This window comes from Bos taurus, chromosome 20 (genome assembly GCF_002263795.3).
Source record: "Bos taurus isolate L1 Dominette 01449 registration number 42190680 breed Hereford chromosome 20, ARS-UCD2.0, whole genome shotgun sequence".
NCBI lineage: Eukaryota > Metazoa > Chordata > Mammalia > Artiodactyla > Bovidae > Bos > Bos taurus.
In genome coordinates this window covers 20,277,280-20,288,837 of record NC_037347.1, presented here as the reverse complement: position 1 = coordinate 20,288,837, position 11,558 = coordinate 20,277,280, and the positions used below count along the sequence as shown (strand labels likewise).

The 11,558-nt window shown below is 39.7% G+C and overlaps 1 protein-coding gene across 16 annotated transcripts in view; it reads right to left on the bottom strand.

The window, feature by feature from the left end:
• PDE4D (phosphodiesterase 4D) overlaps positions 1-11,558 on the bottom strand; it is a 1,605,399-nt gene that overhangs the window by 28,932 nt on the left and 1,564,909 nt on the right. The window lies entirely within an intron of this gene.

Sequence of the window (11,558 nt, the reverse complement as noted above, 5' to 3'; positions counted from 1 at the left end):
TAGCCCAGCATTTCTCATGATGTACTCTGCATATAAGTTAAATAAGCAGGGTGACAATATACAGCCTTGACGTACTCCTTTTCCTATTTGGAAACAGTCTGTTGTTCCATGTCCGGTTCTAATTGTTGCTTCTTGACCTGCTTATAGATTTCTCAGGAGGCAGGTAAGATGGTCTGGTATTCCCATCTCTTGAAGGATGTTCCACAGTTTGTCATGATCCACACAGTCAAAGGCTTTGGTGTAGTCAATAAAGCCGATGTTTTTCTGGAACTCTCTTGCTTTTTCAATGATCCAACAGATGTTGGCAATTTGATCTCTGATTCCTCTGCCTTTTCTAAATCCAGCTTGAACATCTGGAAGTTCTTGGTTCATGTACTGCTGAAGCCTTGCTTGGAGAATTTTGAGCATTATTTTGCTAGTGTGTGAGATGAGTGCAATCATGCAGTAGTTTGAACATTCTTTGGCATTGCCTTTCTTTGGAACTGGAATGAAAACTGACCTTTTGCAGTTCTGTGGCTGACCTGACCTTTTCCAGTCCTGAAAACTGTCCTTTTCCCTACGTGGCCACAGCCATACATATACATTTATCTATTCTCTCTAAATCCCCCTCCCATCCAGGCTGCCACGTAACATTGATCAGAGTTTCATGTGCTATACAGTAGAAGATGCCTACATTTGTAAACTCCTGGCTTATCCTTTTAAAAGGATAACATGTATCCATATATATACTTGTTTCCTTCCAACTGCATCATTTCATTCCATGCATCAGACTCAAAACACTGTAATTGCTTCATTACTCATGTCCTTTGGCTTTTCTCCACCACCCGCTTACTGATCTCAACTGCCAGGCAACTTTCCTCAAACTCAGACTCAGTCTGCCACTCCAAAGCCAGTGGCTGACAACTCAGTGTCACCTGCTTCAACATATCTGGACTTCTCTGGAAGCTCTGGCCTGACACTGGCCTTAATCCCTGAGTTTAAGCTCTTTCCACACTTGCTCAGTTCCCAGCAGGCTCCTATTCCACCCATCCCTGTGATGAAGCCCTCCTTTTTTTTTTTTTTTTTTTGGCCATACCCTGTGGCTTGTGGGATCTCAGTAGTTCCCCCAACCAGGGACTGAGTCTGGGCCATGGCAGTGAAAGCCTGGAATCCTAACCACTAGTCTGCCAGGGAACTATCAGTACCCTCCCATCTTTTATTCTATCTACTTCAAGCTGGTCTTTCGAAGTCAAATTTAAATCATTCAAAATACACCTCAAGACCAAATATTTCAGCCCTTCACCAAACTCTTAACTATTCTATACTCACTCTTTAAAGATTACTTATTACTCTATTATATTCCAGACACTCTCCTGGATATGGGGGTATAGCAGTGTGAACAACGGTTTTTCACCCAGAGCTTACATTTGACAATTAATTCCATAAATACATATGTCAGTAATGGTAGGTGCAATAGAGAAAAAGAAATGACAAGGAGGGTAAGAGGTATCAGGGATAAAGGTTCCTCTCTTATATGATGATCAAAGAAAGACTCTGATGAGATGACACATGCTCAGAAACCTGAAGAAAGAGAGGGAGCAAGTCTTATGGATTTCTGGGGGTAGAGGGAGTCAAGCAATGGATCTGCGGAGAGCAAAGGCCCTGAGGTGGGGGCAGGGGGTGGTGGTGGGGGCCATTCTTGGCCTTATTGTACTGCCCATTATTTGTTTCCATCTAGTAATCTATTTGTTGCTGGGAAAGATTGAAGGCAAAAGGAGAAGGGGGCGGGAAAGGATGAGATTAGGTTAGATAGCATCACCAACTCAGTGGACACAAATCTGAGAAAAAACCAGGAGATTGTGCAGGACAGGGAAGCCTGGCGTGCTGCAGTCCACGGGGGTGAAAAGAACTGGACCTGACTTAGTGACTGAGCAACAACAGCAATCAATCTATTTTATTCTCTGTTGAATTTCAAACTATTAATAAGTTACTTCTTTCTTTGTGTAACAAATACTTTTTAATCCTGAAATGAAATTCTTAAATATTCTTTTTACATACACACTTTACTAAATATATACACACATACTAAGCAATCCTTATATAGATACTTAAAAAAATTTGTGTAATGGCTTACCAGTAACATAAAGGGGTCACAAAAGAGTCAGACATGAATTAGTGGCCCAATAACAAAAGTTGAAAAAAGTAATTTATAAATTAAACATTGCAAAATTAAACACTTGTACACGAGTACATTAAAAAAAAAAAGACACAGTAAAAGCTTGTATCTTACTATCACTAGCTGTGTGATCTCAAGAAAGTTATTTAAACTTTCCATGCTTCAGTTTACTCATCTGAAAATGAGAATAATAATAATACCATCTATCTATGTTGTTGGGAGTTTTAATTAGTACACATATGTAAAGTACTTGGGCTTCCCTGGTGGCTCAGATGGTAAAGAATCTGTCTGTGATGCAGGAGACCCAGGTTCGATCCCTGGGTTGGGAAGAACCCCACCCCACCCCCAAGAAGAGAATGGCAACCCACTCCGTTATTCTTGCCTGGAGAATTCCATGGACAGAGGACCCTGTCAGGCTGTAGTCCATAGGTTGCAGAGTCAGACATGACTGAGCAACAGAGCACTAAGTGCTCTGATTCCTCTGATGTGGAGAATTACCATCACTGTGACAGCAACATGGAAATAATTACCGGAGTGCTGTATTGGAGGGATGATCTTTTTCCAAAATGGTGAGTGGTTTCTTGGAAAGGTTTTCAAATTAACAAAGTGCACTTTTCCCTCAAATTACACTGCAATTGCATTACTCAAAAATGTACTGTGGATTAGCACCATGCAAAAAACATTTTGCATTTATATGTAAAAAGTCGTTGCGTTCTAGGCTCAGATAATCCTAAGTGAATTTTTTACCTTTGTGAATGGTTTCTGGGACACAGAAACAGTCCATGATGAAGGACTATCCCAGAGACTAGTTACTCCCTGGCTCTTGTCCATGAAATGCCAGGAGTACTCTGCCACCAGCGTACCTGAAACTTCTTCAATGTTCCCAGTGTTAAGAATCACTTTTCTAATTGTGTCAACTGCTTTGAACTTTGCCTCCTCAACCAGGGTGGAGGACACTTGAGGCAAGAAAGATATGTGATTTTTTCTTCATATTTCCCTAAGTTGTTCATGAACCACAGGCATAAAAAGATTCAAATGTAGCTCTCTGGCCTGCTGTAGTAGGGGACATAACGGTAACAGTACGCAGTAGTAGTAGTAACAGTAATAATGCCAAGTAAAAAGTACTTAGGAAGGTTTCCGTATTTCTAGGGAATAAGAAATCTTTTAATATCCAAGCTAAATTAAAATTCATTTCATTTTTCCCATTATAAAAAACAGACTAGATGCTCCTTCCAATTGCCACAGTAGTAAAGCCTGCAGAAAGAAATCTAAACAACTCAGAAGAAAATATGGATGAAACCAGAGAGATATAGGTTTACAGATGAGGCTTGGTTTCTGATCATTCTAATGAGGAAATTGTTAACAAGTATGTTACAGCATTTACTAGGCACCTAGTATGCACCAAGAGCTTTATTTATCTCTTATCTCTAATCTTTGCAACACCCTGAGTAGATAGATATGATCCTCATTTTAAGGTGAAAAGACAGACACTCTTAAATCGTCAATAACTTGCCCTGGATGTGGAGGGGCTGAGATGCAAGTCCAGGTCTCTTTAGTCTTTGCTCTTCATGGTGGATGAATATCTTGCCATATAATTAGGCTGATCCAAACTATGATAAATGGTATGAATTTAGGAGTGGACTCATTCAGTCTTAATCCTTGTGCTGACTCCACCTACTAACTAGTGAGAAAGCTGGTGCCCAAAGAGAGATACTGGCAGCCTCACCTGATGGTGAGACGTACTTATATGTGCAAGTGATATATGAACAAGACACAGATGCATAGGGAGACCTCAGGCTTCCTGATTAGTAATTTGCTCCTCTCAAACATCCAAATGATTTTATATATGAACAAGTGCGTGTCTGTATGTGTGTGTGTGTGTATGTGTGTACAAGAGTAGAAAAAATATATATAATTTCCTTCAGCATTCAGTTTTCTAATAATAATTCTCAGAATCTCTAGAGGCCACTCCTATTTTATTCCATTCTTTCTTGGTCCTCAAGCAATACCCCAAGCAATCAACATTTGTGGACTATTTCAGGATATTTAAAACTCTGCTCATGGAGTTGAAGTCTTCGATATACTAACACATGCTGGTATCACTGTCTTTGCAACAGAGGTCAACAAAAATAAGACATTTTTGAACAGGGAAAAAGAAAAACAACCCAAACTATGAGGAAACTGAGGCTCAGAAGTTCCAGTGTCTTGGCCAAGGTCACAAAGCCAAATAGCAGGGACAGAATTTGAACCCAGGTTGTCTGGCTTCAGAGTACTCCAAATTGCCAAAAAAAAACCTATTTCAGGCATTAATCCATATTTATCCTAGAGTCTATAAGCAATATGTCTATTAACATAATTAATTCTAAGATGGGGCTTCCCTGATGGCTCAAATGGTAAAGAGTCTGCCTGAAATGCAGGAGACTTGAGTTCGAACCCTGGGTCGAGAAGATCTCTGGAGAAAAGAATGGCTACCCACTCTAGTATTCTTGCCTGGGGAATCCCATGGACAGAGGAGCCTAGTGGGCTACAGTCCCTGGGAATGCAATCTATTATTACACTTGAAATATTTACAAATTATTTAAAGTAGTGTTATTGACTCTTAGATGTCTCCAAACCAAGGGATATTCCTGGCAACCGCACTGTTTTTGGTAAGATGTACATCTTAAAATAGTTTATCCTATAATCTGTTACATTTATTTTACACCTTTCTGCTTAGGATTGAAGTTCTGGGAGTTTTAATCAAGACACAAATCTACATAGAGTAGGCTCACCTATTCAACACTGCTAGGCTTAAGATATGCAAATCTAACTGCTATAAAGAAAGAATTCTGAGGCAAGATTAAACTTCAGGTACTGAATACAATGAGGACTGCAAACCACTGTCTGTAAAATCACTAAGTGGTCTTTTGCTTTCATATGCCTTAAAAATAGTTCTGGAGGCAAACAATGATCTGTAATTAATTGACAACCTGTATTTCAAATAACAGAATTTTATTATCTATTTTTTACATTATTAAAACTATATTTTCTTTGCTTAATAGTGCAAAACCAACCATGACACAAGTAAATATACCAAACTTGTTTGTATTTACTGCCCTCTAGTGATAAACGGAGCCAAATGTGATTTAAAGAACAGCTCTGTTCTTGAAGAGCCATCACATTTCAGAACACAAAAACATATCTTATGAATATTTTGGAGACTTGAGATTAAGAGGAACTCCTGGTTGATCTGGGGTTTAGCTTTTTTCAGGTTGATTTTTTGAAACCAAAAATCATCTGAAAAGCTAAGAATCATCTTTAACCTGGTTTGAAAGTTTTCACCAAACACTAGTTTTATTTAAAACAGGAAAAACCTAATGTTTATTGAGAAAGAAATTCTGATGTAAGAAACTTTATTTTTGTTGAAAGGTTCCTTGAAGATGAAATGACAGGACACTGATATGATGATATCTTTATTTAAATTTCTCTTACACATTATCTCATTAAATGTTAGCATAGTATCCTATCATTGTTAATACAATTTGAATTATATAGAGTAGATACAGAGTTTTCTATGTTCACAGCTAAGTAGTAAATCCAGCTGAAGCCACCACCACGACCACCATAATCATCATCATATCTACTAAGGACTTTTGTTTCACTGAAGAACAGTTACGGCAACGAATGTTCGCACAAACCTCATATAAATGAAGCTTCTACAAAAATAATCTTGTATGAAAGAGAACTTCCTAATTACGGAGAAAATATATACACTGTGTGATTTCATTCATGACATTCTGGCAAGGCAAAACTATAGATAGGGACAGTCAGGTCACTGGTTGACAGCTACTGAGAGCAGGGGGAGGGGAATGACCACAAAGAAGCAAGAGAAAACTTTTTGGGCAATGGAAACATTTTATATCTAGATTATGATGGTAGTTTTCCAATTGTGTAACCTGTCAAAACATAGTCAGGAGCTGCTGCGTGCATGCTCAGTTGTGACTGATTCTTTGTGACCCCATGGATGGTAGCCTACCAGGCTCCTCTGTTCATGGGGCTCTCCAGGCAAGAACACTGGAGTGGGTTGCCATTTCCTTCTCAAGGGGATATTCCTGACCCAGGGATCAAATCCGCGCCTCCTGCGTCTCCTGCACTGACAGGCAGATTCTTTACCTGCTGAGACACCTGAGGGATATAGTAATGAATAAGACAGAAGAGTTCTCTCTGTTCATGGAGGTCTTGGACTCTTGGGGCCAAAAGACAAAAAACAAGCAGACAAAAAAATGAGTGACAAACATGTTGGATGAAAGAAAAGGGGGTAACATGATGCCATGGTGGTAGACCACTAAATAGTCAGGAAGGTAATATCTGAGACAAGATACTGATGCAAAGTATGCTGAGCAAGGGCTGGAAGAAAACAGCCAGTATGACAAAGGATACATATGCAGAATGAAATGGGAGGTGGGTCAGGGCAAGATCATGCGGGTCCCTGCAAGCCTTCCGGAGGGTGTGGGGTACCACCAGAAGGTTCGGCACAGGGAGTAACACGAAGTGATTTACATTTTAAAAAACTGTCTCTAAAGAGGACGGTACACAGAGAAGCAAAAGCAGACAGAAGAGGAAGAAGCACTTGAGGAAGAGTTGATAAGACTTGAACCACTGCAAGTGAAGACATAAGAATTCGCTCCTAGACTCCCAGCTTTGAAAGGATATTTGTGCCATTTGTGGAGACGGTGAAGTACAGGTGAGGGGTAGATTTGCAGAAGGATAAATAAGGAGAAAGACAGTCCTATGAATTAAATGCAAGAAAATTTAAGTCCATGAAATGAATTTTTTTTTTTTTACTGTCGAGGGACAGTAACCCCCAACCCCTTCCTCCAGTTCTTCACAGGCTGGATAAGGAAGGCTGCCAGATGGAAGAGTGTTGAATGTCTGCTGCTGCTAAGTCACTTCAGTCGTGTCCGACTCTGTGTGACCCATAGACAGCAGCCCACCAGGCTCCCCTGTCCCTGGGATTCTACAGGCAAGAACACTGGAGTAGATACATATTCTCTAATGTATTACATTAGGATAGACCACTTTCATCCAAATCTTTTAATATGTTTTTAGAATAGCTCAATAGAAAGCATCAACAGATGAAAATTCCCTCTTCAGAGCAAATTATTAATGTGAAAGCCTAAGAAAGGTAAGACAACAAAACCAAAATAGAATCTAGCATCATAGCTGGCAATATTTTTATTAAAGTAATATGTCTTATTTAGGTGTTTTAGTTGGAATCAAGATTGCCGGGAGAAATATCAATAACCTCAGATATGCAGATGACACCACCCTTATGGCAGAAAGTGAAGAGGAACTCAAAAGCCTCTTGATGAAGGTCAAAGAGGAGAGTGAAAAAGTTGGCTTAAAGCTCAACATTCAGAAAACTAAGATCATGGCATCTGGTCCCATCACTTCATGGGAAATAGATGGGGAAACAGTGTCAGACTTTATTTTTTGGGGCTCCAAAATCACTGCAGATGGTGATTTCAGCCATGAAATTAAAAGACGCTTACTCCTTGGAAGGAAAGTTATGACCAACCTAGATAGTATATTGAAAAGCAGAGATATTATTTTGCCAACAAAGGTCCGTCTAGTCAAGGCTATGGTTTTTCCAGTGGTCATGTATGGTTGTGAGAGTTGGACTGTGAAGAAAGCTGAGCGCTGAAGAATTGATGCTTTTGAACTGTAGTGCTAGAGAAGACTCTTGAGAGTCCCTTGGACTGCAAGGAGATCCAACCAGTCCATCCTAAAGGAGATCAATCCTGGGTGTTCATTGGAAGGACTGATGCTGAAGCTGGAACGCCAATACTTTGGCCACCTCATGCAAAGAACTGACTCATTGGAAAAGACCCTCATGCTGGGAGGGATTGGGGGCAGGAGGAGAAGGGGACGACAGAGGATGAGATGGCTGGATGGCATCACTGACTCGATGGACGTGAGTTTGAGTGAGCTCCGGGAGTTGGTGATGGACAGGGAGGCCTGGTGTGCTATGATTCATGGGGTTGCAAAGAGTCGGACACAACTGAGCGACTGAACTGAACTGATGTGTTAGTTACCAGTTCTAGGAACAGTCAGCAAAGGTCAGTCAGCAAACAGGTCTGCTCTGAAGGAGCTTACCTATTAGTGCGTGAGAGACAGAAGGCAAACAAGCGTGAACAGTGCCAATCACACCTTCCTTTTATATGCCTTCCAGAGGCTGGACACAGGAAAAATCCACATCCTAGATGCCCTTATAGCTGGAGTTTCAGAGACGGATTTACATTTTCCAATCAGAAGAACTCTTGTGCTCCTTGCCACAAATTAGCTGTCAATCTGACTGCTATTTCTTTGTAGATAATCTGCCCCTTCTCTCTGGCTGTGTTGAGATCTATTTGTTTCTGTGATTTCTCTGGGAAATATCTGGATGTGGGTTTCTTCTACAAACATTTCCAGCTTGGCATTCACTGGACTTCTAGAATATGTCCTCTTCCCCATTCTCTCTATTCTTTTCTGGAATTCAAATTAGGAATGCGTTGCCATTTTGCTGGGAAGTCTTACCATATTTTAAGTGCACTGTATTTTACTATAAAACACAGCATAAAGCTAGATAATGGTCACTAATACTAGAGCAATCATTTTTATTCAAGATATTGCTTTAAACATTTTTAATTACTTTAAACATTTTAAATTAAGTATGATTATTCTTATATCTTGGAGAAGGAAATGGCAACCCACTCCAGTGTTCTTGCCTGGAGAATCCCAGGGATAGGGGAGCCTGGTGGGCTGCTGTCTATGGGGTCCCACAGAGTCGGACACGACTGAAGCAACTTAGCAGCAGCATTCTTATAGCTTAAGACTAAATTACTGGCACTAAAATATATCAAAAACAAATTAGGTTTTTCTAATTGCTGATAAAATAAGATGAACCTGTATGCTCCTTCGAAGAAAGAACTAAGACCTGAAAAAGTAGTTTAAAAAATAATTTAACTCATTTTTATTCACACATCAATAAAGCCTGGCATTAACCAGCTTGACCACTATTTTTCTAAAATACCTTTCTATATTTATATCCTTAAGAAGGGAAAACATAAAATTTTGCCTGTAGGAATAAATATAATAGGGGAAAACAAAATAAACTAGTACAACTAGAAACAGACAACAAAGTTTGTTTTTCTTGATCTTCCAAATGCAAGCCTAATGCCCTACGAGAGAAGCGGTCCATCACACAAGAGATGCAGTGGGCTCCCCAAACACACGACAGTGCCTGGATCCTGCAGGGGTCATCCATGTGGAAACCTCCCTTGAAGATGTCAAGTCCAACCTTCTACCCAGACTGGAGTTCTACAATTCACAATTCACAATCCAGAGGGTCCACCTCTCTGGATTTCTTCCACTCTTGTGGAAGTCCCTTCTACTATGAGTGAATGCAGTTTTAAAACACTGAGCTAGTGATCATTTGCTTCCACTGAACTAATACCATTCTTCTAAAGCTCCTTATAAAGCCGTCAAAATTGATTTGACTCTGGACACAGCAAACAAAGACAAAAATATGGCTCAGGGACTTTATTATGGAAGCTGCAATAAACAGAAGAGTAGTTCACCTCCTTAACTATTCACATAAATAACAAGAACACTCCAGGTCTTACAGTGATCAAGAGTTAAGCTTGAGCAATTATAGTTTGGGCTGTCACTTTCCCTTAACAGGTAGGAGAGCAAGCATGTGAATCAGAACATTTGGGGTGTTACGAAAACACACCAAACAGGTGACTTTAGTATAGCTTCCATAATAACAGTTCTAATAATTCAAAAAAACTGTCTTTCACTAAAATTCATAGTAAACATAGTAATAGCTAATATTTATTGATTGATATTGATAAATATTTATTTAGTGTCTATGAGTGACTGAGCACACACGCATGTGCTAGGAATATTGCTGAATACTTACCTGGTATTATCTCACTTACTTCTAATACCAATCCAATGAGTACTTTTATTATTCCCATTTTACAGATGAGCCTTAAGGTCTTAACCATGAAGTCTGTACAGAGAGCTCCCAGGTTGCCTGTCTTTTCACCAGAAATCCAGTCCCGGCAACTGAAGGCCTATAGGACATTTCTACTGAGATATGTAATTTCACTCCAATTTCAGGTCTAAAGATTTAGCTGCTGTATCTTTTACCCCACTCTCTTCAAATCACCTTCTCTTCCTGGCTTTCCAACTATTATTCTTTCTGTTATTACCTGGGTTGAGAATTTCATCCTTCCCTCTGGCTGCAGTGCCTCCCCTGAAGTCTGATATATCCTGTCACCTTTCCTATAATCTTTCTCCTATCCATTCCTTTCTTTCCCTTTCCATCCTATTTCAGTCCCTCATCACTTATATGCCTAATTTCCTAATGGATTCTTTTTGCTTTTACTATTTCTCCTCGATATGATCCATCTTGCATACCACCATCAGATTTATCTTTCTAAAATCATTTTGTTATTTTCCTTGTAATATCTTCCTGATAATAAAATGCAAGGGCTCTTCAGGGCTTACAGGGCAACGTGCAAACATCTCACTCTAACACTTATGGCACTTTACATTGCAGCACCCCAATCTACATTTCTCACACCTGCCTCTGTTCCTCTAATCAGATTTTCTCTTTGAGAAAGGCTCACTCATCCAAAACACTCACTCCCACCCCCACCGACAGTAAGGTAAATGCGCAAGAGTGTACCACCCTACCCTGCCTCATCCAGGCCCTGGAGTGTCATCTCTTCTCTCACTGGCAATCTGTAGGAACCCTTTAAGGTTCAACATCCAGCCTAAGTAGCACTTTGTCTGGGATGCTTCCCAATCATTCTGGTCCTTAGTACTGAACACACTCTGAACTCCTCTACAGGACCAGAACCTCATGAATTACTCTATCATTCATCAACATACAATATGCTTATTACATGACTAGCTATATTTTCAATCTGTATGTCCAATGCTTTGTATGTATGTATGTATGCATGTATTCTATCTTATATATTTGAATACAAACGCACATATATAGAAGTCTCATTTCACCTATCAAAGCCTTTGGAGCAGATTGGTGGCCTACAGTAACCAGGCAAATACAAAATTTCCTTAGTGAAAGTCTACTTACTGGCCTGAAGTTACCTGAAGTCAAAAGGTACAAAACAACAATAATAAAAGACTGATTTATTCTCATATGAAAATCATATCTGGCCTAGAGAAAAGTCAAGGATCAAATACAAAATATACATCAAACTAAAAATTTCCTTCAAAAGTGATAATATCAATAAAGACTGAAATCAGGGTCTTGTCTAGCAATAAAAACTTTTTACTTGCCACAAGACAGAAGTCTTCCCAAAAGTAAGACTGGATCGTCTTGTTCCGTGTCACTTTAACTTTCCTG